Consider the following 25,944-nt stretch of genomic DNA (forward strand, 5'->3'; position numbering starts at 1 on the left):
TGAGACAACCACATATCAGTCATAGTAAGTACATTTTTCCTCAGTAAAGAAGTTATCTGCTACGTCAGTGCTAGTAGAAAAAGACAAGTGCAAGCTTTTTTATAAAAACAATTAATGGGGGGATAAGACTGAGCTGTCTTATTTAAGATGCTCTTTGAAGAGGTAGGGTTTCAGATGTTTTCTGAAGATGGGCAGAGACACTGCTGTCCTAGCATCAGGGGGAAGCTCTTTCCACCATTGAGTTGCCAGGACAGAGAAGAACTTTGACAGGGGGTCGGACGGCCAAGAGACCCGAGGGGGCAGAACGGAGTGCTCTGGTTGGGGTGTAGGGTTTGTGCATAGCCTTTGTGTGGGGTGGGGGGGGGCAGCAGTTCCCCTTGCTGCTCCGTGGTCAAGTACCATGGTCTTGTAGTGGATGTGAGCTTCAACTGGAAGCCAGTGGAATGTGCAAAGGAGCAGGGTGACATGGGAGAACTTGGGAAAGTTCTGGATAAGTTGCAGGGGTTTGATGGCACAAGTGGGGAGCCCAGCCAACAGAGTTGCAGTAGTCCAGACGGGAAATGACAAATGTCTGGTTTAGGACCTGAGCCACTTCCTTTGTGAGGAAAGATCATACTCTAGGGATGTTGTAGAGCATGAATCTGCAGGAGCGAGTTACTGCTTTGAATTTTGCAGAGAACGACAGTGTGTTGTCCAGGGTCACTCCTTAAGTTCTTTGCACTCTGGGAAGGGGACACCATGCAGTTGTTAACTGTGATGTAGAGGGCAAGTCTTCCCCGGGTAGAAGAGCAGCTTCGTCTTGTTGAGCTTGAGGTGGTGGCCCGACATCCAAGCTAAGTTGTCTGCCAGGCATACAGAGGTGTGTGTCGCCACCTGGGGGTAAGGAGAAATGTAGTTGCATGTCATCTGCATAGCAATGCTAGGAGAGACCATGTGAGTGACGGAGGCGCGTGACTTGGTGAATAGAGAACAGAAGAGGGCCTAGAACCGAGCCCTGGGGACACCAGAAGTGAGAGCATGTGGTGCAGACACCGATCATCTTCATGTGACCGTGTAGGACAAAACTGCCAGGTAGGATGCAATCCATGAATGTGCAGAGCCTGAGATGCCCAGCCCTGAGAGGGTGGAGAGGAGGATCTGATGGTTCGCGATGTCGAAGGCAGCAGATAGATCTAGGAGGATGAGATTTTATATTTTATTTTTACATTTAAAAAAATGTCTTTCCATTCTTTGCAGATGAATCTGTGTTACCTTTGCCAGACGTGCACGTACCTCCTCCACAACAAGAAGATGCTCCATCATTACCTCCAGGTAAGACACAGACATGACCAATATTATAAAAAATGTTATCACTGATTGAATAAAGGTAACATCCAAACTGTTATTATTTCCATGTACTTTACCTGATGTCTTCCGTTGTTTCCCAGGTTAAGAATGGGGAGGCGTTGGCCCCTGGCCTCCAAGCCCAGAGGGCTCCTCAGACCCCCTCCGAGGGAGGAGGCAGAGCAGAAGGCCCTGCTGGTGGTGCAGTGCAGTCTGCTGAAGATCCTTAGTAAGAGTCTGGCCACGCTGCAGCACTTCACCCCTGACTACTGCCAGATAAGGTGATACGTCACTAATATTTATATTTTATTAGGATTCCTATTAGCTGATGCCATGGCTAGGGCTGTGGCGGTCATGAAATTTAGTCAGCCGGTGATTGTCAAGCAAATAACTGCCGGTCTCACGGTAATTGACCGTTAATTAACAAACACATTTAGCATCTCCTGGCTTCCACGCATAGCCGACAAGCCACTGATGCAGACCTTTGGAACATCTACATTTTAAGTCTAATTGTCACGTCCTGACCAGTGAAAGAGGTAATTTGCCATAGTAGAATGGTCAGGGCGTGGCAGGGGGGTTTGTTTTGTATGTATTTTGGGTTTTCTGTTTCTATGTGGGTTTGTTCTAGTTATCTATTTGTATGTGTTGGTTTTCATGTTCGGCCGGGTATGGTCTCCAATCAGATTGGAAGCCATACTTAGGCAGCCTGTTTTTCCTTTGGGATTGTGGGTAGTTGTTTTCCGTTTTAGTCGTAGTACCTGACGGGACTGTTGTTGGTCGTTTTCTTGTTTTGCTGTTTGAAGTGTTTTCATTAAAGAATTAAGAATAAGCACTATCCACGCTGCGTCTTGGTCTCCATTCCACGACCCCTGTGACTCTAATACATCCATGTAATATAGCCTACACCTTCACAATGACTCCATTTATTTTAGACAGGTCTAAAGAACCATGATATGAATAAAATGTAGTATATTTCAGAAGAACAGAATAGCATACTCTGAGTTGTCCTTATGTTAGGTCCTGATCTGGCTATGCCATATGGCTGTGGGCTACACTCGTTAATTTAGCAGACAAGATTAGCTTAGAATTTCGTATTTTATAGTATGAAGAATACAATTGAACATAGCTGAATAAAATACAACGGATATTTTCTCAACGATTTGAGGGAGTGCGCACATATTCTGTGTTGAGCGGTTAACAAAGAAACAGGTACTCCTATATTTAGAGGTATTTATGTAACTTTAGGTGTGATACAAATGTTGGGCTATATTTTCCATTACATTTGCATTGATGTCAGTGATTAGAGGGACAATAGAGTGCTGAGTAGCAGGCAGTTAGCAAGTTTGGTAGGCTACTAATGACCATCAGCAGCATCAGAGCCTGGAGAAGCCTAATTACCATGACTAAACGGTCATGTGGAATTTGACTGCCATCACGACTCGTGCCGCTAATACGGTCAACGTAACAGTCATAGCCATGACAGCTAGTCTTCCTTGTGTCCGACACACATTAATATTAACTTTAGCTGCTGTCTCACCTCAATTTGATACCTAACCTTCCTACTCTAACCTTTACTCCCTGTTTCCTCTTCCCTGATTGGTTCGACATCTCAAGGGAATTTCCTTTTGAACATCAACAGCCCACCCACATTTGACTGTGTCATAGTGATAATAGAATTAGGAATCAGAATACTAGAATGGACATGAACTACCTTATGATGGGATAAAGGTCAGGGAGTTGATCAACCACGGTTTGCCAGTGCTGTGATAAGATATTGTGTAAAATAATGAATTGGAAGAAAGTATCTGCACGGGATGTTTGTTAACTAGCTAGCCAGACAGTTTTAGAGGAATTAATCCATTCATTGTTCTAATTAACTGCCAATTTGCCAAGATTCCATTCAAGCAATGCAGTCAATCCACAGCCATACACTGGCTGAAATCAGTTGATGATAGGCCTTAAACAAGTTGTAAATATAACAAGTACTGATATTGTATTATATATATATATATATATATATATATATATATATATATATATATATTATTTTCCTGTATAAGTAAAATCAGGATTATGCCTTTACTGCCATTCATTTCAATTAGACTGGTTTGGATTTCTCCATGACCAAAATGGCTGCCATTTTCAACCCATTCTGGAACTTTCATGATTTATGACATAGTCCCTCTAGTAATTTAATAGGATTTCCATGGATAATACTCACGCTTTGCCAGATTCATAGGAGAAGCCTAAGCACTGTTGAGCGTGCTAGACTACTTAGTATTTGCACTGCTACATCTGAAAGTAACAGGAACAAACAAATCGCACATAAATGGATGTGTTTTGAGTTAGTGTATTATAAAAAATTATGAACGCTCTAGAACTGATGCGGATCAAGAAATAACGGTGATAAACGCACTGAAAAACCATTACATTTAATTTAAGTGCATTAGAGCACATTTTGTTAAATTCACTCAGAAGGTGGTTTTAACTCCATTCTGATGTCCAGGGTTTTACTCATGCTCAGTTGTTGGGTCTCGAGGGTTGTGCGAGTGGAAATTTCAAATAGAAGATATGGAACTCAGTCACATGCTTCTGTTATGGGAAAGGTCCACAATGAAATGTGTCATTAAATGTGGAGAATGATACATTTGCATCTGTTGTCCATCAAGTATTCATTTCTATGCCACTGAAGGCTACTGTAGCCTACCATTTGATACAATAAATATGTTGAAATTACGATATCAATGGAGTCATTGCAGTCAAGCTGGCAAACAGATTTAATAAATAGCCTATAACTTCAGTTTATTGCTGTTGTAGCCTCGTTTATTATGCAATTATTAATGGCCATGTTTAGTTAATTAAATTGGAAGTCATCAATTGTGATCATGGTCACAGCTCTTCTGCAATTGCTGATCAGCTGTTGTTAGAATGCATTAGATTGAGGTAACAGTCAGTCAGGTTAGGTTAAAAAAAATACTGGCTGTTGGCAAGCATATTCAGTTCATATGCATATAATTAATATTTGATTCAGTGTTAGAAAGTACAACTCCATCAGTAGCCTATTCCAGCATTAGACTATAGGCTATTAGGCAACACAAGCACTTTCTTACCTCGAAATCTCCTCGCTATGTTGAATTAATGAGTCTGTAATTTGAACAAAGCATATGCTAAATTATTGAAGTTACATTTTGCCTAGGCTATGGTTGGGGACTTCAAATGTTCAGCCTGCTGCACAGACCCTATGGATGGCCTAGTCTAGAGCGCCTGGTTAAATTGTGCTTAGAAGCATTTTTAAACTCTATGGTTAAAGTAAGAAAAGAAGTAGATGTCACTATTGTAAAAATGTACTAAACTATGTTGAATTACTTCGACATATTTAATTATATTACACTAATTTACCTATGGTGGACAAAACGTGTTACTACATTACACAAGCTTGCATTTTCACCACAGAAAATGATGTGGAATTACATATCCTTTTTGCTTCAGATTGGTGACTATACAGTACGAGTCAAAAGATTGGTCACACCTACTCATTCAAGGGTTTTTCTTTATTTTTACTATTTTCTACATTGTTGAATAATAGTGAAGACATCAACTATGAAATAACACACATGGAATCATGTAGTAACCAAAAAAGTGTTAAACAAATCAAAACCTATTTTAGATTCTTCAAAGTAGCCACCCTTTGCCTTGACAGCTTTGCACACTCTTGGGATTCTCTCAACCAGCTCCATGAGGTAATCACCTGGAATGCATTTCAATTAACAGGTGTGCCTTGTTAAAAGTTAATTTGTGAAATTCCTTAATGCATTTGAGCCAATCAGTTGTGTTGTGACAAGGTAGGGGTGGTATACAGAAAATAGCCCTATTTGGTAAAAGACCAAGTACATATTATGTCAAGAACAGCTCAAATAAGCAAAGAGAAACAACAGTCCATTACTTTAAGACATGAAGGTCAGTCAATCCGGAAAATGTCAAGACCTCAAGAAAGTTATTTCAGGTGCAGTGGCAAAAACCATCAAACCACAGAGTTCAAGTAATAGACACATCTCAACATCAACTGTTCAGAGGAGACTGCGTGAATCAGGCTTTCATGGTTGAATTGCTACAAAGAAATCACATCTAATGGGCACAAAGAAGAAGAGATTTACTTGGACCAAGAAACACGAGCAATGGACATTAAACCAGTGGAAATCTGTCCTTTTGGTCTGATGAGTCCAAATTTGAGATTTTTGTTTACAGCCGCCTTTGTTAGACACAGAGTAGGTGAACATATGATCTCCTCGTGTGGTTTCCACCGTGAAGCATGGAGTAGGAGGTGTGATGGTGTGGGGATGCTTTCTTGGTGACACTGTCAGTGATTTATTTAGAATTCAAGGCACACTTAACCAGCATGGCTAAACAGCATTCAGCAGCAATACTCCATGCCACCTAGTTTGCGCTTGTGGGACTGTCATTCGTTTTTCAACAGGACAATGACCCAAAACACACCTCCAGGCTGTGTAAGGGCTATTTGACCAAGAAAGAGAGTGATGGAGTGCTGCATCAGATGACCTGGCCTCCACAATCACCCGACCTCAACCCAATTGAGATGGTTTGGGATGAGTTGGACTGCAGAGTAACGGAAAAGAAGCCAACAAGTGCTCAGCATATGTGGGAACTCCTTCTAGACTGTTGGAAAAGCATTCTTCATGAAGCTGGTTGAGAGAAGGCCAAGACTGTGCAAAGCTGTCATCAAGGCAAAGGGTGGCTACTTTGAAGAATCTAAAATATATTTTGATTTGTTTAACACTATTTTGGTTACTACATGATTCCATATGTGTTATTTCATAGTTTGGATGTCATCACTATTATAAAAAAATTAAATGTATAAAAAATAGTATAAATAAAGAAAAACCCTTGAATGAGTAGGTGTGTCCAAACCTTTGACTGGTACTGTATGTGCATTACTTTTATGCTTTCCTTAAGTTTTGTTTTTGCGTCTTTTACTTTCAGGGTTGTACACCAGCTTCAAACAGCTGAAAATACCATATTATGGGATATTGAAAATATATTTCACAGCAGTTCAAATGGTACAATGATTCTTTACCCTTGTTTTGTCACAAACTGAAATTAGGCAAACAATTAGAATTTTAGCAATCGGGAAATGGCGGACCGGTTTTCTGTGTGTTGCACTTTAAACAGATTCATATATTCGGATTGGTACCGTTATTACGTGCCTGTCCGTCGCAGGATTTAAAACACGCCATAATCATTTTTAAGCTCAAATGGCACAGAAAATTCGGGGCACTCCCTGTATACAAGTTGATGGCCCCACACCAATGCACCGATTTTGAAAGTCAAACTATTACTTAAATAACAGCCAACCCTTGCCAGTGGTGATATCCTATGCTGGGTCGTGATTCGTTGCAGTTAAATAACAAAGCAACTGATTTGTTTCTGCCCTGTTTCGTTAGCCTCCCAGAGTCTCCATCTAACATTCTAGAATTTAGATGACTGTCTTCAACTAATTCTCTTCTAACCAGTGATGTAAACATTATTCCCAGATTCCGTGTGGCCTTTGAATAGTGTTAAGGCGCTGTCAGACAGGGCATGGCGGACCGGGAGGCCCATTCATTTTCAATGATGCCTAAGCGGGGCGAAATTCTATCCAGGCTGAATGGTCAGCGGGGCTCATGCCCGTAGAAACCGCTCAGCCGAGGCGGAGAAAATAGGACGGTGCTCTATTTTACAAGCAGTGCTGCCATTGTTGATCAATCACAGTAGAAAACATAGCCTGTGTGGTGATACGTCAGCATGTAAGTCCAACAGCATGCCCAGCTAACTTGCCCGCTGGGCACAGGTAGCGTGTTTCTGGCATCCACCAAATCTAGATTCGTTCGCCGGACTGCCAGATGGTGAAGTTTGATTCATCACTCCAGAGAGCTTGTTTCCACTGCCCCAGACTCCAATGGTGGCGAGCTTTTCACCACTCCATCCAACGCTTGACATTGCACATGCTGATCTTAGACTTGTGTTCGTCGGGAACTTCATGAAATGGGTTTTCATGGCTGAGCAGCAGCCATGAAAACCCATTTCATGAAGTTCCCGACGAACAGTTCTTGTGCTGATGTTGCTTCCAGGGGCAGTTTGGAACTCTGTAGTGAGTGTTGCAACCGAGGACAGACAATTTTTACGCGCTTCAGCACTCGGCAGTCCGGTCCTGTGAGCTTGTGTGGCATACCACTTAACGGCTGAGCCATTGTTGCTCCTCGACATTTCTACTTCACAATAACAGCACTTAACGTTGACCGGGGCAGCTCTAGCAGGGCAGATCTTTCTCCCCAATTTCGGGATATCCAATTGGTAGTCTCATCGCTGCAACTCCCTTACGGATTCGGGAGAGGCGAAGGTCGAGATCCATGCGTCCTCCGAAACACGACCCTGACAAGCCGTACTGCTTCTTGACACACTGCTCGCTTAACACGGGAGCCAGCCTCACCAATGTGTCGGAGGAAACACCGTCCAGCTGGCAACTGAGGCAGCTTGCAGGCGCCCGGCCCGCCACAAGGAGTCTCTAGATCGCGATGTAACAAAGAAATCCCGGCCGGCCAAACCCTTCCTTAACCCGGACGACGCTGGGCCAATTGTGCACCGCCTCATGGGTCTCCTGGTCAAGGCTGGCTGTAACACAGCCCGGGATCCAACCCGGGGCTGTAGTGACGCCTCAAGCACTGCGATGCAGTATAGCAGGGCAGAAATTTGGCAAACTGACTTGTTGGAAAGGTGGCATCCTATGATGGTGCCACATTGAAAGACACTGAGCTGTTCAATAAGGCCATTCTACTGCATATGTTTGTTTATGGAAATTGTATGGCTGTTTGCTTGACTTTATACACCGGTCAAAAACGGGTGTGGCTGAAATAGCCGAATCCACTAATTTTAAAGGAGTGTCAACATACTTTTGTATTTTCAGTGTATATCGAGAGTTAAGCCAGGTTTTAGAACGGCTGACCATATTAGCACCCCTTTAGAAAGTTATTCTTGAAATGTTGGTGATATAACAATACAAGACCGCCTTAAACAGTTCCCTTCGAAATGACCAGCTGTAAACAAGCAAAACAGAGCATCGAATTAGCATTCGGGATATTGTGTATCCAAGTCTTTACTGTGTTGTAGTGTCAACAAATTGCATATCTGCTTTAACTTAGTGGTGGGGAGTCGACGCCAAAAGAATCAACTCCTTGCCATCGACTCTAGGTGTTGACTGGCATTTATGGTTGTCAAGCTTCGATTCCTTTCGAAATCGACTCCTATGATTAAGTATTTTTGCAGCGGAGATAACGGAGATATTTGCCGTAGTCTACTTCGAGAACAGAAGCTATCGCATCTTTCACAGCAAAGGGAGAGATGGGAGGGGCACAGCCATCCGTAATCAAAAGATGTAGGCTATTGCAATGCTGTATTTCGCAATTTCCTGGCTTGGCATGTCTCGCGCAAGCTCAGTAAAGTAGGGGCTATCAATGAGTAGGCTGAGCTATTCTACAAAAACAGACCGAAGACCATAGCAAAGTGAAAAGAGGAGCCAGCTAGGGCAACCTGAGGGAGAGAGAGGCGATCGGGGCAGACAGACAGTCAGAACTGTGTGTATAGGGTATATCTTGGTCATTTAATATACTTTTGGTTAATTTACGAGGCAGTGCTAGATACAAAGTATATATTAGGCTAACAATGAGTATGGTTAAGCTATTCTTCATAGTGTCAGTGAATTGAATCTCAACATCGCCAAATGCATCAGTTTGATTAGGACTAAATGTGCAATAAAAAGTATTGTGCCTATAGGTTATTTAATTAAACCCAAGCTGGCTGTTGATGTCCTAGGTCAGGGCTCTCCAACCATGTTCCTTGAGAGCTACCTTCCTGTAGGTTTTCGCTCCAACCCCAGTTGTAACTAACCTCATTCAACCAGCTAATTATTGAATCGGACGCGCTAGATTTGGAATAACAACTTACATGATGGTAGCTCTCCACGAACAGGGTAGGAGAGCCCTGTCCTAGGCAATGGATAGCAAAGCAGTATCCCTCCTAAACCTTTTGGAAATGGCAAATTCACTTTCTCATCCATAAACACAGTCAAGTGCAAATACGGTTCAGCAGCTCAAATCAGCAGCATGGGGTGCATTGTTATTAGGAATGATGTCTACCATGAACTGTTAAGATAATGATTGACAGTAGCGGTGCAGGGGGAAAATCGTGCTATCGTGCAAGTAAAAAAAACATGTTGACTCACCCTACTTGTAGAGAAACGCCAATGACATCCTGTCTTTCATGTTGACGAAATGGTCTACCACTTTGAACAGGGATGCATTTCTATGGTCGGATTTGGCACCAGTTAGACTTGCTGAACAAAGCACAGCGTAACAGCAGCTATGAATTTCAAGTTTCCAAAGGAAATGCGAGGAAAGGTCAATACAGTTAGCCTAGCGTAAGTTAGGCATCGCTAGATATATGTGAAACACATTTATTTTTGTCGTAATTTTTTCCACGTGAGAAAATTAAGAGAACCGAAAATAACAGCAAAACTAATTTCAAACCAGTACAGAAGCGGGACTGCGGTGAAAGATGTGACACTGGGGACATGCCCGATACAGCTCTGAGAGGCTACACAAAACGCTAATACGCAGCCCTGTCGGTGCGTAGCAGAGCCAGGAAATGTTTGTTCCCTTGGACTCAGCAGTGAAAACTATTTGAATCTGCTGGGGACTCGTGTGCTTTTAAGTGTATAATCTGCGACATGTTCTTAGTTGTCACGGGGAAAGTTCCGATGGATACCTTCATTTGTGAAAAATATTTTGAACTTGATGCAGAAAGGATTATTACACTTAATTAAGAATGAACATTTTGACCAAGCACCTTCCTGTGACATTGGGTGGTGTAGATGTCCTGGAGGGCAGGTAGTTTGCCCCCGGTGATGCGTTGTGCAGACCTCACTACCCTCTGGAGAGCCTTACGGTTATGGGCGGAGCAGTTGCCGTACCAGGCGGTGATACGGCCCGGCAGGATGCTCTCGATTATGCATCTGTTAAAGTTTGTGAGTGTTTTTGGTGACAAGCCAAATTTCTTCAGCCTCCTGAGGTTGAAGAGGAGCTACTGCGCCTTCTTCACCACGCTGTCTGTGTGGTTGGACCATTTCAGTTTGTCCGTGATGTGTACGCCAAGGAACTTAAAACTTTCTACCCTCTCCACTACTGTCCCGTGTGACTCAGTTGGTAGAGCATGGTGTTTGCAATGTCAGGGTTGTGGGTTCGATTCCCACGGGGGACCTGTACGGAGAAAAAAATGTATGAAAGGTATGCAGTCGCTTTGGATAAGAGCGTCTGCTAAATGATGTAAATGTAGAGGTCGACCAATTAATCGGAATGGACGATTAATTAGGGCAGATTTCAAGTTTTCATAACAATCGGAAAACCGGTATTTTTGGACGCCGATTTAAAAAAAAAAATGTTAGACCTTTATTTAATTAACTAGGCAAGTCAGTTAAGAACACATTCTTATTTTCAATGACGGCCTAGGAACGGTGGGTTAACTGCCTTTTTCAGGTGTCAGAACGACAGATTTGTACCTTGTCAGCTCGGGGATTCAATCTTGCAACCTTACGGTTAACTAGTCCAACGCTCTAACCACCTGCTTTACATTGCACTCCACGAGGAGCCTGCCTGTTAGTGAATGCAGTAAGAAGCCAAGGTAAGTTGCTAGCTAGCATTAAACTTATCTTGTAAAAAACAATCAATCAATCAATCAATCATAATCACTAGTTAACTACACATGGTTGATAATATTACTAGTTTATCTAGCCTGTCCTGCGTTGCATATAATCGCTTAGGTACACGTTGCTCCAACCATAAACATCAATGGCTTTCTTAAAATCAATACACAAGTATATATTTTTAAACCTGCATATTTAGTTAATATTGCCTGCTAACATGAATTTCTTTTAACTAGGGAAAATGTGTCACTTCTCTTGCAAACAGAGTCAGGGTATATGCAGCAGTTTGGGCCGCCTGGCTCGTTGTGAACTGTGAAGACTATTTCTTCCTAACAAAGACAGCCGACTTCACCAAACGGGGGATGATTTAACAAAACCGTATTTGCGAAAAAAGCACAATCGTTGCACGACTGTACCTAACCATAAACATCAATGCCTTTCTTAAAATCAATACGCAGAAGTATATATTTTTAAACCTGCATATTTAGCTAAAAGAAATCCAGGTTAGCAGGCAATATTAACCAGGTGAAATTGTGTCATTTTGCGTTCATTGCACGCAGAGTCAGGGTATATGCAACAGTTTGGGCCGCCTAGCTCGTTGCGAACTAATTTGTCCGAATTTTACGTAATTATGACATAACATTGAAGGTTGTGCAATGTAACAGGAATATTTAGATTTAGGGATGCCACCCATTAGATAAAATTCAGAATGGTTCCGTATTACACTGACAGGAAAAACGTTTTGTTTTCGAGATGATAGTTTCCGGATTCGACCATATTAATGACCTAAGGCTGGTATTTCTGTGTGTTATTATGTTATAATTAAGTCTATGATTTGATAGAGCAGTCTGACTGAGCGATGGTAGGCAGCAGCAGGCTCGTAAGCGTTCATTCAAACAGCACTTTCGTGCGTTTGCCAGCAGCCCTTCGCAATGCATTGCGCTGTTTATGATGTCAAGCCTGTCAACACCCAAGATTAGGCTGGTGTAACCGATGTGAAATGGCTAGCTAGTTAGCCGGGTGCGCGCTAATAGCATTTCAAACGTCACTCGCTCTAAGACTTGGAGTAGTTTTTCCCCTTGTTCTACATGGGTAACGCTGCTTCGAGGGTGGCTGTTGTTGATGTGTTCCTGGTTCAAGCCCAAGTAGGAGCGAGGAGAGGGACGGAAGCTATACTGTTACACTGGCAATACTAAAGTGCCTATAAGAACATCCAATAGTCAAAGGTATATGAAATACAAATCGTATAGAGAGAAATAGTCCTATCATTCCTATAATAACTACAACCTAAAACTTCTTAGCTGGGAATATTGAAGACTCAAGTTAAAAGGAACCACCAGCTTTCATATGTTCTCATGTTCTGAGCAAGGAACTTAAACGTTAGCTTTTTTACATGGCACATATTGCACTTTTACTTTCTTCTCCAACACTTTGTTTTTGCATTATTTAAACCAAATTGAACATGTTTCATTATTTATTTGAGGCTAAATTGATTTTATTGATGTATTATATTAAGTTAAAATAAGTGTTCATTCAGTATTGTTGTAATTGTCATTATAACAAATAAAAAATAAAAAAAAAATTGTCCGATTAATCGGTACCGGCTTTTTTGGTCCTCCAATAATTGGTATCGGTATCGGCGTTGAAAAATCATAAATCGGTCGACCTCTACCGTCGATGTGGACAGGGGGCTGCTCCCTCTGCTGTTTCCTGAAGTCCACGATCATCTCCTTTGTTTCGTTGACGTTGAGTGTGAGGTTATTTTCCTGACACCACACTCCGAGGGCCCTCACCTCCTCCCTGTAGGCCTTCTCGTCATTGTTGGTAATCAAGCCTACCACTGTAGTGTTGCCTGCAAACTTAACCTGTTAGGGCTAGGGGGCAGTATTTACACGGCCGGATAAAAAACGTACCCGATTTAATCTGGTTATTACTACTGCCCAGAAACTAGAATATGCATATAATTATTGGCTTTGGATCGAAAACACCCTAAAGTTTCTAAAACTGTTTGAATGGTGTCTGTGAGTATAACAGAACTCATATGGCAGGCAAAAACCTGAGAAGATTCCTTACAGGAAGTGGCCTGTCTGACAAGTTCTTGTTCTTCTTGACTCTCTTTATTGAAAACTGAGGATCTTTGCTGTAACGTGACACTTCCTACGGCTCCCATAGGCTCTCAGAACCCGGGAAAAAGCTGAATGATGTAATTCCAGCCCCTGGCTGAAAAACATTAGCGCCTTTGGTAAGTGGTCTATCAGAGGACAATGAGACTGAGGCGCGTGCACGAGGTGACCCCATGTTTTTATTTTCTCTCTGTTTGAACGTAAACACGCTTTCCCGGTCGGAATATTATCGCTTTTTTACGAGAAAAATGGCATAAAAATTGATTTTAAACAGCGGTTGACATGCTTCGAAGTATGGTAATGGAATATTTAGATTTTTTTTGTCACGAAACACGTCGTGTGCGTCACCCTTCTTTACACTTCGGATAGTGTCTTGAACACACGAACAAAACAGAGGATATTTGAACATAACTATGGATTATTTTGAACCAAACCAACATTTGTTATTGAAGTAGAAGTCCTGTGAGTGCATTCTGACGAAGAACAGCAAAGGTAATAACATTTTTCTTATAGTAAATCTGACTTTGGTGAGGGCTAAACTTGGTGGGTGTCTAAATAGCTAGCCCTGTGATGCCGGGCTATCTACTTAGAATATTGCAAAATGTGCTTTCACCGAAAAGCTATTTTAAAATCGGACATAGCGAGTGCATAGAGGAGTTCTCTATCTATAATTCTTAACATAATTGTTATCTTTTTTGTAAATTCACCGGAAGTTTGCGGGGGGTATGCTAGTTCTGAACGTCACATGCTAATGTAAAAAGCTGGTTTTTGATATAAATATGAACTTGATTGAACAAAACATGCATGTATTGTATAACATAATGTCCTAGGTGTGTCATCTGATGAAGATCATCAAAGGTTAGTGCTGCATTTAGCTGTGGTTTGGGTTTATGTGACATTATATGCTAGCTTGAAAAATGGGTGTCTGATTATTTCTGGCTGGGTACTCTGCTGACATAATCTAATGTTTTGTTTTCGTTGTAAAGCCTTTTTGAAATCGGACAGTGTGGTTAGATTAACGAGAGTCTTGTCTTTAAAATGGTGTAAAATAGTCATATGTTTGAGAAATTGAAGTAATAGCATTTCTAAGGTATTTGAATAACGCGCCACAGGATTCCACTGGCTGTTACGTAGGTGGGATGATTTCGTCCCACCTTCCCTAGAGAGGTTAATGATTTGAGTTGGAGGCGTGCATGGCCACGTAGTCGTGGGTGAACAGGGAGTGCAGGAGAGGGCTGAGAACGCACCCTTGTGGGGCCCCAGTGTTGAGGATCAGCGGGGTGAAGATGTTGTTACCTACCCTCAGCACCTGGGGGCGGCCCCTCAGGAAGTCCAGGACCCAGTTGCACAGGGCGGGGTCGAGACCCAGGGTCTCGAGCTTAATGAAGAGTTTGGAGGGTATTATGGTGTTAAATGCTGAGCTGTAGTCGATGAACAGCATTCTCACATAGGTATTCCTCTTGTCCAGATGGGTTAGGGCAGCGTGATTGTGATTGCGTCATCTGTGGACCTATTGGGGCGGTAAGCAAATGGAGTGGGTCTAGGGTGTCAGGTAGGGTGGAGGTGATATGATCCTTGAATAGTCTCTCAAAGCACTTCATGATGACGGAAGTGAGTGCTGCGAGTGGTAGTCATTTAGCTCAGTTACCTCTTGAAGCATGTGGGGACAGCAGACTGGGATAAGGATTGATTGAATACGTCCGTAAAACACACCAGCCAGCTGGTCTGCGCATGCTCTGAGGACGTGGCTGGGGATGCCGTCTGGGCCTGCAGCCTTGCGAGGGTTGACACGTTTAAATGTTTTGCTCACGTCGGCTGCAGTGAAGAAGAGCCCGCAGGTTTTGGTAGTGAGCCGTGTCAGTGGCACTGTATTGTCCTCAAAGCGAGCAAAGAAGTTGTTTAGTCTGTCTGGGAGGAAGGCATCCTGGTCCGCGACGGGGCTGGTTTTCCTTTTATAGTCCGTGATTGACTGTAGACCCTGCCACATACCTCTCGTGTCTGAGCCGTTGAATTGCAACTCTACTTTGTCTCTATACTGATGCTTAGCTTGTTTGATTGCCTTGCGGAGGGAATAGCTACACTGTTTGTATTTGGTCATGTTTCCGGTCACCTTGCCCTGATTAAAAGCAGCGGTTCGAGCTTTCAGTTTTGCGCGAATGCTGCCATCAATCCACGGTTTCTGGTTTGGGAATGTTTTAATAGACGCTGTGGGTACGACATCGCTGATGCACTTGCAAATAAACCCGCTCACCGAATCAGCGTATTCATCAATGTTGTTGTTCGCCGCAATGCGGAACATATCCCAGTCCACGTGATCGAAGCAATCTTGAAGCATGGAATCCAATTGGTCGGACCAGCGTTGAACAGACCTGAGCGCGGGAGCTTCCTGTTTTAGTTTCTGTCTATAGGCTGGAAGCAACAAAATGGAGTCGTGGTCAGCTTTTCCGAAAGGAGGGCGGGGGAAGGCCTTATATGCATCGCGAAAGTTAGAATAACAATAATCTAGGGTTTTGCCAGCCCTGGTAGCGCAAACGATATGCTGATAGAATTTAGGGTGCCTTGTTAAACTCCCCAGCTACAATAAATGCAGCCTCAGGATATGTGTTTTCCAGTTTACATAGAGTCAAATGAAGTTTGTTCAGGGCCATCGATGTGTCTGCTTGGGGGGGGGGGGGGGGGGGGGGGGGGGATATATGCGGCTGTGATTATAATCAAAGACAATTCTCTAGGTAGATAATGCGGTCGGCATTTGATTGTGAGGAATTCTAAGTCAGGTGAACAGAAGGACTTGTGTTCCTGTATGTTGTTATGATCACACCATGTCTCGTTAATCATAAGGCATACACCCCCGCCCTTCTTCTTTACAGAAAGATGCTTGTTTCTGTCGGCGCGATGCGTGAAGAAACCAGCTGGCTGTACCGACTCCGATAGTGTGTCTCGAGTGAGCCATGTTTCCGTGAAACAAAGAACGTTACAGTCTCTGATGTGTCTCTGGAACGCTACCCTTGCACGGATTTCGTCTCCCTTGTTGTCAAGAGACTGGACATTGGCGAGTAGTATGCTCGGGAGCAGTGCACGATGTGCCCGTCCACGGAGCCTGACCAGAAGACCGCTCCGTCTGCCCCTTCTACGGCATCGTTGTTTTGGATCGCCGGCTGGGATCCGATCCATTGTCCTGGGTGGTGGGCAAAACAGAGGATCCACTTCGGGAAAGTCATATTCCTGGTCGTAATGTTGGTGAGTTGACGTTGCTCTTATATCCAATAGTTCCTCTCGACTGTATGTAATAAAACCTAAGATTACCTGGGGTAACAATGTAAGAAATATCACATTAAAAAATGACTTATCAATGACCCAAGTCCAGCTCATTTAATCCCTACCATTGTGTCGCTGAGCTGTCATAATGCTTCAGCAAATGTACATTATCCCAGGGGCATTGGAAGACACAATGTAAGTAACCAAATATACGTCCCTCTTACTGCCCTGAATGCCTCTGCTGATCCTACAGCTATTGTATGCAGTAGTCATATACATATGAACCAGAGTTATACTGTTAGCACTGAGTCGGTGTGCCCTAGCAGGAAGTCCACTGCGTACAGCTCACCCTGCACTAACATAAATAACCCAAGCAGGTCTACCTCTACTAAGCTTCCCAGTAAAGTAAGAAAAACAATCAAGCATCTGTCAAAGGAATTTTATAACCTAATGATAATAATTAACAATCAATAAGCCTTGACTAATCCCCAGGGTTTGTAAGACAATGGGTTAATAATTAGGCAAGGACTCAGCTTTCTGCAAAAGGTTCATACGGCTTTATTCAGAGAACGTTCTGCCCAACATGCACAAAGATGTTAATTTTATCCCCTCTCTCCGCTTACGCACACACCTCCACACAAACAGTAGATAACCTATGCACACACATACGCACAAACAGTAGGTGAACAGTATCTATTCCTTGACCTCCCACCACTGTTCCAGCACTGCCTGTTCCATTCCCTATAGATTAGGAGAACCTTGAAGGCTCCTCCCGGTATCTCACACATGTATACGTCTACTGCTCCTTTGGGGCCACGAAATACACACACACATTTCTCTCCCTCTCCAGCCTCTACTAGACCTTTATGAGACTAACGTTCAGTACATTGATTATTCATTATCCATGCTACATAACTACTAATTCATAATGGATTATTGATTAATTTACCTTTATTAGATAATTCTCTTATCAGCATCCCAGATGTTTTTCTTAAATAGCCCACGTTAACATATGTAGCTTAATAAGAAACAAGGTTCATGAAATCAATAATTTGCTAGTAACAGATTCCATTCATATTCTGACAACCTCTGAAACTCACTTGGATAGTAACTTTGATAGTGGTGGCAATACATGGTTATAAGATCTATAGAAATGCCAAAGGTGGAGGTGTGGCTGTTTTTATATTCAGAACCACATTCCTGTAAAGCTTAGAGAGGATCTCATGTTAAATACTGTTGAAGTAATATGGCAACAGGTTCATCTGCCTCACCTAAAGACCATTCTGGTGGGAAGCAGCTATAGACCACCAAGTGGTAACAGTCAGTATCTGGATAACATGTGAAATGCTTGATAATGTGCACTACCGTTCAAAAGTTTGGGGTCACTTAGAAATGTCCTTGTTTTTTGTTTTTTAAGTAAATTTTTTGTCCATTAAAATAACATCAAATTGATCAGAAATACAGTGTAGACATTGTTGTTGTAAATGACTATTGCAGCTGGAAACGGCTTTTTTTCTTATTTATGGAATATCTACATAGGCGTACAGAGACCAACCATCACTTCTGTGTTCCAATGGCACGTTGTGTTAGCTAATCCAAGTTTATAATTTTAAAAGGCTAATTGATCATTAGTAAACCCTTTTGCAATTATGTTAGCACAGCTGAAAACTGTTTTGATTAAAGAAGCAATAAAACTGGCCTTCTTTAGACTAGTTGAGTATCTGGAGCATCAGCATTTGTGGGTTCGATTACAGGCTCAAAATGGCCAGAAACAAAGACCTTTCTTCTGAAACTCATCAGTCTATCCTTGTTCTGAGAAATGAAGGCTATTCCATGCGAGAAATATCCAAGAAACTGAAGATCTCGTACAAAGTTGTGTTCTACTCCCTTCACAGAACAGCACAAACTGGCTCTAACCAGAATATAAAGAGGAGTGGGAGCATAACTGAGCAAGAGGGCAAGTACATTAGTGTCTAGTTTGAGAAACAGATGCCTCACAAGTCCTCAACTGGCAGCTTAATTAAACAGTGCCCGCAAAATACCAGTCTCGATGTCAACAGTGATGAGGCGACCCCGCCAAGACCATTCACGGTTGAGCTTGCACAGTTTAGCGCAACGCTGATTGGCAAAAAAAATGTATTTCTTTTGTCAAGGGAAGCAAAATGCTCGCTGACTTCCCTTGCCTTCAATGCTACGGGCGGCAACAATGTCATACTTGTTTGGACCAGACCGTGTCCGATAGATGGCATACACGTAGAGAGACAGAGGTGCTGGTGTTTCGCTCTCTCGGATGCTTTCTCCTGTGAGATAAGTTCAGCCTCTTGCGAATTGAAGGAAAATTATGAAACACAGAGACAAAAGATAAATTATTGTATATTTCTTTAATTTAGTTTTGTTACATTTTTGGGGGGATGCCTGGCTTCTCTTGGCGTCCATGAATACACGTCACTGGGTTATGATCACACTTAATCAATTTAAATATTATGGGGAGACCTATAAATTTGGCAGCCAAGCACGAGTTATCAGTGTAGCTTATTGTCGTCTAGACATGATGTTGAAATATCTTCACGCCTACAATAAAAACATCTAACATCCTTTCATCATGATTCAATTAAATTTGAAGAAAAAAAATACGATTTACAGGGGGCTGTTTGGAAAAACTAATCCTGTGTGAATCGTCCTCAGGAATAATGCATATGCTTGGATAATAATTACAAAACCAACATCTCTAGTAATACCAGCCCGAATAGGGCTATAACATGGCAAATAATAGGCTTATCGGTGTGTAGTGCGCCGCATCAACCCATGGGATCCGTCAAGGCTACACACAGCAGAAACATCACTGAAATATTCTAGTTCCTACACATCACCTTTTATATTCAAACAAAATAGGCCTTTTATAGGCTGAATTGATGAGCAAATGGGCAGCAGCACGCTCATGTCAGTCCTCTTGAACGCAAATGTAGTCTTCCTAGTAGGACTCAGCAGTGGCAATTTTAACATGTAAATGTTGGTGGGGCAAACACATTTTTTGTATGCATGCTAGCAAAGTCTCAACACAACACTAAATAATACATGAATTGCACTATAACGGTGCCAAACGGTGCCCACAAACAGTTAGGGCCTACATTAAGCTGTCCCAAAAGCAGCGCTTTCTTTTCAGAACAATGGAGTGAATCCTTACCACTGCTACACCTGGCTTTCAACGAAACCGTTTCAGCCTCATTTACTGCCTTTTAAAGAGACATGGCTGACTTGCTTAAACAAATGTGGTTGAGATGTACAAACTATGGCATAAGGGGATGACAAGCGGACAAGAGGCAATCCGTAATTTCGATTAAGACATTTTGCTCTCGCCTCACAGATAGAGAGGCCCAACCCACATGTTGATATAAGATACAGTGATGAGTTTTGTAACTATCACCTGTGATAAACCTGAGTGCACAATGGTAAATAGCATCCAGTGGTTTTAATGTGTTTGCCTATGCATGCATATAGATAATATCACCATAATCTAAAACGGACATAAAAGTAGCCTGCACAATTTGTTTTCTATTTACGGAGGACAGACAAGCCCTGTTTCTGTAAAGGAACCCTATCTTGAATTTGAGCTTTTTCCCCAATTCAGTAACATGTTTTTTAAAAGAAAGCTTATCATCTAACCATACCCCTAAATATGTATATGCAGAGACCTGTTTGATTTGAGTACCATCCAAGCTAGTGATTCCAAAAGTGTTTCTAACTGAGAGTTTAGACCTAGAAAAAAACATGACATTTGTTTTCTTAGCGTTTAAAACAAGTTTAAGCTGTAAAAGAGACCCCTGTAGGTCTGACTCCAACTGCATTAAAGCTTGGTCCGCTGTTGGAGCAATAGAGTACATCACTGTGTCATCTGCATATAAATGGAATTTACAATATCTGACATCATCACCAATGTTGTTTATATAAAGTGAGAACAATAGTGGGCCAATTATTGAACCCTGAGGGACCCCTTTAAGTAACTGTAAGGGGTCAGACTTGACCATGACGGCCTGAGTTCTATCTTTAACCTCTCTAGGGTCGGCGGGACGAAATCGTCCCACCTACGTAACAGCCAGTGGAATCCTGTGGCGCGTTATTCAAATACCTTAGAAATGCTATTACTTCAATTTCTCAAACATATGACTATTTTACACCATTTTAAAGACAAGACTCTCGTTAATCTAACCACACTGTCCGATTTCAAAAAGGCTTTACAACGAAAGCAAAACATTAGATTATGTCAGCAGAGTACCCAGCCAGAAATAATCAGACACCCATTTTTCAAGCTAGCATATAATGTCACAAGAACCCAGAAGACAGCTAAATGCAGCACTAACCTTTGATGATCTTCATCAGATGACACACCTAGGACATTATGTTATACAATACATGCATGTTTTGTTCAATCAAGTTCATATTTATATCAAAAACCAGCTTTTTACATTAGCATGTGACGTTCAGAACTAGCATACCCCCCGCAAACTTCCGGTGAATTTACAAAAAATGTACTAAATTACTCACGATAAACGTTCACAAAAAGCATAACAATTATTTTAAGAATTATAGATACAGAACTCCTCTATGCACTCGATATGTCCGATTTTAAAATAGCTTTTCGGTGAAAGCACATTTTGCAATATTCTAAGTAGATAGCCCGGCATCACAGGGCTAGCTATTTAGACACCCAGCAAGTTTAGCACTCACCAAAGTCAGATTTACTATAACAAAAATGCTATTACCTTTGGTGTTCTTCGTCAGAATGCACTCCCAGGACTTCTACTTCAAAAACAAATGTTGGTTTGGTCCCAAATAATCCATTGTTATATCCAAATAGCGGCGTTTTGTTCGTGCGTTCAAGACACTATCCGAAGTGTAAATAAGGGTCACGCGCACGACGCATTTCGTGACAAAAAAATTCTAAATATTTCATTACCGTACTTCGAAGCATGTCAACCGCTGTTTAAAATCAATTTTTATGCAATTTTTCTCGTAAAAAAGCGATAATATTCCGACCGGGAATCTGCGTTTAGGTAAAAAGACGAAAGAAAATAAAGCATGGAGTCGACTCGTGCACGCGCCTAAGCCCATTGTCCTCTGATCGGCCACTTGCCAAAAGCGATAATGTGTTTCAGCCTGGGGCTGCCTCGATATCATTCAGCTTTTTCCCGGGCTCTGAGAGCCTATGGGAGCCGTAGGAAGTGGCACGTTACAGCAAAGATCCTCAGTCTTCAATAAACAGAGACAAGAAGAACAAGATCTTGTCAGAGAGGCCACTTCCTGTAAGGAATCTTCTCAGGTTTTTGCCTGCCATATGAGTTCTGTTATACTCACAGACACCATTCAAACAGTTTTAGAAACTTTAGGGTGTTTTCTATCCAAAGCCAACAATTATATGCATATTCTAGTTACTGGGCAGGAGTAGTAACCAGATTAAATCGGGTACGTTTTTTATCCGGCCGTGTCAATACTGCCCCCTACGACCAACAGGTTAAGATAGTCATAAAACCATCGGCAGGCATCTTTTCCCAGTCCTATAGATGATAGCTTACTCAAAAGGGTAGCATGGTCTACAGTGTCAAAAGCTTTTGACAAATCTACAAACAACGCAGCACAGTGCTTTCTATCATCTAAGGCATTTGCAATATAATTTACAACAAGCATAGTGGCCGATGTGGTACTGTGTTTAGATCTAAAACCATATTGATTGGTGCTAAGAATACTGTTAGCAGAAAGAAAAGATTGTAACTTTTTGTTGACTATAGATTCTAGGATCTTTGCCAGACATGACCGAGCCAGGACGCACGTAGTCAATATAACTGTTTGTTCAGCACTTTTGAAATGTACAGCAACAGAATTCAGAACATGGGCCATTCTTATAGTATTCTCCCTGTACACAAAGTCAGAACCATAGGAGAAATAAAAGGGGCATATAAGCAGACAATGAAAGCTCTTTCAATATTCAGTGATTAGATTTTTCTCAAATAGGCTACATGTGCACCACCAAGCCAGAACAGTAGGCTAAGTTATGAGGGGGAAAGGGACCAAATTATTAGGGTGAGGCACATGGCCTACTTACAGCTTACTACATAACATACACTTAGTAAAACTTTCATAGCTACAGTATACATATCTCCCTGGCATATTACATAATATATGCAGCAGCATACAATAGATTCTTGGACTCACCTTGTTGTGCTGTGCTCACTTGAACAGGAAGGTGGCATGTCGGTCCTTGTGGTCCAAATTTTGTCATCAAACTCTTTGTCATCAAAGTCTACTATTCTCTGGATTTATGGTGCTTTCAAGACACCTGGAAACTCGAGGAAAAAAACAAGGTGGAATCATGTCGTCAATGATCTTCAGGTCGGAGTTCTAGAAAGAGGAACAATTTCCGAGTTGGATGACCGTTCAAAATGTATTTTCCCAGTCAGAGCTTGTTTTTTTTCAGAATTCGCAGTTGTCTTGAACTTACTGAAGTCTGAGATTTCCCAGTTCCGAGTTTCCAGTTGTTTTGAACGCGACAGAAGTCATGCTGGATTGACAGTATGGCCAATGTATTCAAGCTTTTCTGGCCCATGGCGTTGGGTGTGAATGTTTATCCTATTAAGCTTGGAAAAGAGACCCTTAAACCTAGACTTGGACCACACATCCACTCCACTAAATAGCAGGCTAATGATTGCTTTGTAACACTTGCAGTTAGCCACTGATTCCTACCAAACCACTCATTGTTGTATTAACGGTTTCCAACTTGTTGTGTAATGTCCAATGGTTGATGAGCACCGATGCATTTTATCTATAATTTCTCTTAATTATTTCTCTTTATATGATGAGGATTGAAAATAATTTGCCGGTAGATTGTCGACATGATTCATGATGACTGCTTGTCTAGCTTGCTAGCTAAGATTTTGAAAGTATGATGTTGACATGATCAGTCCAATCAAAGATATGGTAAACATAACGTGATTTGACGTCATTTTATCTGTTGCCAATGACCTTGAGCCTTCTTGGATGTGTACTTCTCCCTGTAGATTTTGTGTGACATAGTGTCCCCATGAGTGACAGAACACTGAGCCAATCATGGCGCAACTAGAGAAGATTACCAACCCCTACGCTCTGTATTTTCCACTGGCTGCCCCACCACCACAGAAAGCACTGAGCTAGGCTGAAACATCTACATTTTGGAGCTACCTTACTCAAGAAAGCAAAAAAGAGACCATATTTGTATGCGGCTTTATTGACTCAAAGATTTGATTTGATTTTTTACATTGTTTGCAAACTGATATGTGACACGTAAAACAGGCAAAAATAAAACAGGCTCTGCCCCACCTGCCCTGAATGACAGGTCGCCACTGGGACTCTGCAATAATGAGGTGTAGGTGTGCTCGCATCCGTTTCATCGTGTTTTGGGAGTCGAGCAAGAGTTGACTCCTTTCAACTCCAACCACAAGAGTCGGAGTCGACTCCAAAAATCCTGTGGTCTTGCACCACTACTTTCACTGGACATCTTCATAGGTATTGAAAACGATCACAAATAAACAGCACAACGTGGAAGCGTTAATTATGACTTAGTAACTGCTATGGAGGAGAAAGTGGCGCTCTTGGAATGCATTGGCCTAAGTCTCTTTAACTTTTTTTTTAAAAGTTCAACCATGTGTTTTTTACACAGAGATTGAGATCCTCTGTCCAAAGGTCATCACTCAAACTCTCCGGTCTGATTTATTTATAGTTATGCGCTGCGCAAAAGGGATTTATTGGCCATCAATAGAAGTGAAATGAGTCAAATTGACATCCATTGGTGGAAAATGATCTAGCGAGAGATGTTGGTGTATTAATGTGTACTAACCAACTGATATTCTTTCTGTGTGTGTGTCACGGCTGTCAAAAGGAGAGGACCAAAGTGCAGCGTGTGTCTCGTTCCACATTTTATTTACTCTGTGAACTATGCAGTACATAAATAAACTGAATACAGAAAACAACAAACCATGACGCAGAGGAGAAACACTACTCAAAAATAATCACCCACAAAACCCAGGAAGACAAACCCCTACTTAAGTATGATCTCCAATTAGAGACAACGAGGACCAGCTGCTTCTAATTGGAGATCATCCCAAACAAACCAACATAGAAATACAAAAACTAGAACCTAAGAACATAGAAATAGAAAACATAGAAAAACACAAAACACCCCCTGTCATGCCCTGACCTACTCTACCATAGAAAATAACATCTTACTATGGTCAGGACGTGACTGTGTGTTAGTGTATGGACCTGGCAGAGTACAGGACCCTGTTTGTGCTTAGCTTCACCACCCCGGCGTTGACTCTGATGTGGCGCCCTCTTTCGGAACCCTGCTGGCCACCATCAATGTGGCCCTAAGCATGCTGGGAGAGGTAGTTTTTTCCCCCCCTGATAAAAAAAAGGGCTTACCAAGAAAAACTTCCAAAAGGACTAATTTGAGATAGAAAGAGCAACTCCTGTCTACCTCGAATTAGTCCTTTTGGAAGTTTTTCTTGGTAAGCACTTCTCATGATTTTTGTCGTTGTTGACCACCCCTTCTTTGATTGCTGAAGTGGGAAAGCCCACCTGAACTCAGTTCCATTTCAGTTCAATCCAAGTCAATAAGCTTTACTGACATTGTAGGACAATGTACTGACATTGTAAGTATTTTATTTCTTGCAAATTAGGAAATATAAATTGTACTGTACATTCTGACTTTCGGTGTTCTTTGCTATGTCCATATTTAGGTGGAGAAGAAGAAGGAGCCGGCCTCCCTGACCTCGTCAGAGGAAACCCAAGCCCTCAAGTAAGGAGACTGAGAAGAGAACACTGAAACGTTGTTCTCACTGGTGGTAATATTGGTCATTTCTGCTTTCTAACTCATATGTGTGACTGTCCTCCCAGATCTCTGCTGATGTTCACCATGCTGATGTTCACCATGGAGAACTGTTTCTACGTGCTCATGTCCCAGGCTGTTCGCTGTCTGAAGGACCCGAGCATTGCCCCCAGAGACAAACAGAGACTCAAACAGGAGCTCAGCTCTGAACTGGTGAGGCTCTCTCCTTGTTCAAACTCCCTGCATCATTAGTCCCACCAGTCTAGTTTTATTTCTGTCCTTTTCTGCCATTACATTCTAGTCCCTTCTGTTCTTCTCAGCTCTGTTAGTGTCATGTAGTGTCATGTTTGTTGTAGCCTTAAATTGCAATTCCTACTTTTTGTTGTTGATGTTTCAATACATCTGTTGCAGGACATAATTATGATGCATGTGATATCTGATGGTCTCTCCCTGTCCTCCAGAGCACCCTGCTGTCCAGCCTGTCCCGTAACTTCCGCCGTGGCTCTCCATTGTCCCCGGCCAGCGGTCTGCTGCACTTCCCCTAGACCAAGCCCACCACCCCGGGCTCCAAGGCCAGCCACGAGGGTCAGGAGCCTTTCATCCAGCTGGTGCAGGCCTTCGTACGTCACGTACAGAGATAG

At 42.2% G+C, this 25,944-nt stretch overlaps 1 pseudogene; it reads left to right on the top strand.

The window, feature by feature from the left end:
* LOC106562845 (nucleoporin NUP188-like) overlaps positions 1 to 25,944 on the top strand; it is a 72,318-nt pseudogene extending 46,374 nt beyond the window's left edge.

The sequence above is a fragment of the Salmo salar genome, chromosome 11, assembly GCF_965601325.2.
Source record: "Salmo salar chromosome 11, fSalSal1, whole genome shotgun sequence".
Lineage (NCBI taxonomy): Eukaryota > Metazoa > Chordata > Actinopteri > Salmoniformes > Salmonidae > Salmo > Salmo salar.